We start from the raw sequence: 3341 nt of genomic DNA, 5'->3' as shown, positions 1-3341 counted from the left end.
TATTGCTTTCATCCTTCTGAATATATTTATTAATTTATTTGATTCAAAAATACACAGAAAGTAGTTTTAGAATCACAAACCCATACTACCATGAAAATTACAACTACCAACTAGGGTTCAATATTTGTTTACAGTTCTTTTTGTCCTTACTGAGAAGATACAGTCAAAATGCTATAGACAAAATCTCTTGAATTAGTTCTTTTCGCCCCTATTCAATCGATTCTTTTTGAATCTGTCTAGCATGAGCCTATAATCCTAGCACTTTGGGAGGCCAAGGAAGAAGGATTGCTTGAGGCCAGGAGTTTAAGACCAACCTGGCCAACATAGCTAGATCCCATCTCTACAAAAAAAAAAAAAAAAAAAAAAAGAGGGAGAGAGAGAAATTCTTTCTGAATCTAAAATCTGTTTAGAACAGGAGTGGCTTGGTTTACTTCACTACCCTTAGCTAGAGTGTTTTTAACTGTGGAGGTTCCTTTCACATGAAAATAGGTCCTCACTTTTTGCATAGGTGGCCATAGACATATAATAGAAATAAAAATAAACAAGTAGCAGAATATACAAAACAGTTGCATTTTGATCACTTCCCCGGAGTTGTGCATTCAATTTACCAGTGACTTCATGTTTCTACTAGCCTTTTGCTGATATCCTAACTACACATTAGTTCTTTCCACCCCACATGGAAAATGACAGTATTGGCGTACTTTAATTAACTCCAGATATTTTTCTCTATTTAGAACTCTGAGAAGTTGATCTCTCTCCAGAGGACCCCAGATAATAAAAAGCAGTTCAAATTCTCTAGAGTTGGGCCATTCAAAGCCAGTTTTAAACAAGAGGTTGAATGATGTCCCCACATGTTCAATTTTATATATGGTGTTAGCATGCTTCCGGTGATAAGGGAGTTTTGTTAATGACTCGTATAAATGACAGCTTAATTTTTACTTTTTAATGGTTGTGCTGTGTGCTTTCCTCTCATTTTTAATAGTTCGTTGTGTGATTTGTGTCCTGTTAGTAACAGGATTCTAACAAAGCCTAACTCTGGGTGAAATCTGGAGTTTATCTTCAGGACCCTGGCCCTGTTGTATCACCCTTTCCCACCTTGATGGTAGTCTCCCTATTTTCCTTGTATGCAGTGCCCTGAGGAGATCTTTTTCACACATTTAAAAGTATTCTTTCATCACAGTATCTGAAAGTCATTCACACGAAGTTGTAAATATCAGATAATAGCTTAAAGTGTTACTCTTCTCCCTTAGACTCCTACAGGACAACCAGAGACAATCAGCTTCACAGGAACCTATCCTCCTCGCTGGCCATGTAATTTACATAATTTGTAGGGCTGGGTGCAAAATGAAAATGTGCTTATCTTGCTAAAAATCTAGGAAAAAAACTGTAGTTAAAATACTAAAATATAAAGCTGGCGTGGTGGCTCACACCTGTAATCCCAGCACTTTGGGAGGCTGAGGTGGGCAGATCACTTGAGGTCAGGAGTTCAAGACCAACCTGGCCAACATGGTGAAACCCTGTCTCTACTAAAAAGACAAAAATTAGCCGGGCATGGTGGTGGGGCACCTGTAAACCCAGCTACTTGGGAGGCAAGAATCACTTGAACCTGAGAGGTAGGGATTGAAGTGAGTCAAGATCGCGCTACTGCACTCCAATCTGGGCAACAGAGTGAGACTCTGTTTCAAAACAAACAAACAAACAAACCCCTAAAATATAAAGCTTTTTTTTTAAAAATTAATTTTTATTTATAAAATGTAATAGGGATAATAGTGATATATGAGTCATGACATAAACCTACAAATTGCAAAAATGTACCATTTTTTGTTTCACCAATTTATATAATACAATGGATAACAATACTTTATTGATGTGAAATCTTGATTGGTCATAAGATTTTTCTGACTCACCTTTCTGCAACTCATTTCTAAAGACATCAAAAGTTGTATTTTCTGTTTTATTTTTTAAAAGAGGGGCTATGTTAATCTTCTCTGTTTCGTTCCAATTTTAGTATATGTGCTGCTGAAGTGAGCACCAAAATTTATATTTTCAAGATGATGACAGCAGAGTAAGAAATAAAAATAAAATCCTAAGCCTCCCAACCAACTGAATGCAGTGCCTGTCAGCCAAAGGAACCCCAGAGGAACCTTAAAAACTGAGTTCCCAGCCATGAGGGGATGGGAGGTCAGACACACCTCAATATGCCCCATCCTTATTCATCTTTAACCAGAAAATTTTCCTAAGGAGTATGCAGAAATCAACCCTGGGGAACAAGAAACAGACGACTCATTAACTTATTGCCTTTAGCCAGTTATCTGAGGCTGTGACTGGACTCCCCCTTCTTTGCGTGTGCGTGTGTGTGTGTGTGTGTGTGTGTGTGTGTGTGTTTGAGATGGAGTCTTGCTCTGTTGCCCAGGCTGGAGTGCAGTGGCATGATCTCCGCTCACTGCAAGCTCCATCCCCTGGGTTCATGCCATTCTCCTGCCTCAGCCTCCGGAGTAGCTGGGACTACAGGCTCCCACCACCATGCCTGGCTAATTTTTTGTATTTTTAGTAGAGACGGGGTTTCACCATGTTAGCCAGGATGGTCTCGATCTCCTGACCTCGTGATCTGCCCGCCTTGGCCTCCCAAAGTGCTGAGATTACAGGCGTGAGCCACCACACCTGGCCTTTTTGTGGTTTTAACACAGCAACTAACCAGCATTCCTTTCTGATAAGAGATCACTTGACCACAGAGTGGTTCTCGGCAGTCTGCAGAAGATGTGCATTGAGCAGATAGATATTCCGTAGTTTAATTTCTTTAACTTAGTGCTTTATTGTATAGTTAAAATTAAAAAAAAGAAAGCAAGAAAGGAAGGAGCTATCAAGTTATGAAAGGACATTGAAGAAACTTAAATGCATATTACTAAGTGAAAGAAGTTGTATTAGTCTGTTTTCATGCTGCTGAAAAAGAAATGTCCAAGACTGGGTAATTTATAAAAAAAAAGAGGTTCAATGGACTCACAGTTTCACATGCTTGGGGAGGCCTCACAATCATTGCAGAAGGTGAAAGGCACATCTTACATGGCTGCAGACAAGAGAGACCTTGTGCAGGGAAACTCCCGTTTTTAAAACCATTAGATCTTATGAGACTTATTCACTGTCGTAAGAGCAGCACTGCAAAGACCTGCAAAAATCATTATTAGAGATAGAATGGGATTGTTTGTGATGATAGAGGCTCAAATCATTTTTCCCCATGATTCAATTACCTCCCACTGGGTCCCTCCCACAACATGTGGGAATTGTGGGAGCTACAATTTAAGATGAGATTTGGGTGGGGACATAGTCAAACCATACCACAAGTC

General features: G+C 39.5%; 1 pseudogene; it reads right to left on the bottom strand.

The window, feature by feature from the left end:
• Window positions 1-1934: 1934 nt before the first annotated feature.
• LOC112426176 (U6 spliceosomal RNA) lies at window positions 1935-2032 on the bottom strand (annotated as a pseudogene).
• Window positions 2033-3341: the final 1309 nt, after the last annotated feature.

The sequence above is a fragment of the Macaca nemestrina genome, chromosome 1 (genome assembly GCF_043159975.1).
Source record: "Macaca nemestrina isolate mMacNem1 chromosome 1, mMacNem.hap1, whole genome shotgun sequence".
NCBI classification, from domain to species: Eukaryota; Metazoa; Chordata; class Mammalia; order Primates; family Cercopithecidae; genus Macaca; species Macaca nemestrina.
This window is presented reverse-complemented; position numbering and strand designations above follow the sequence as displayed.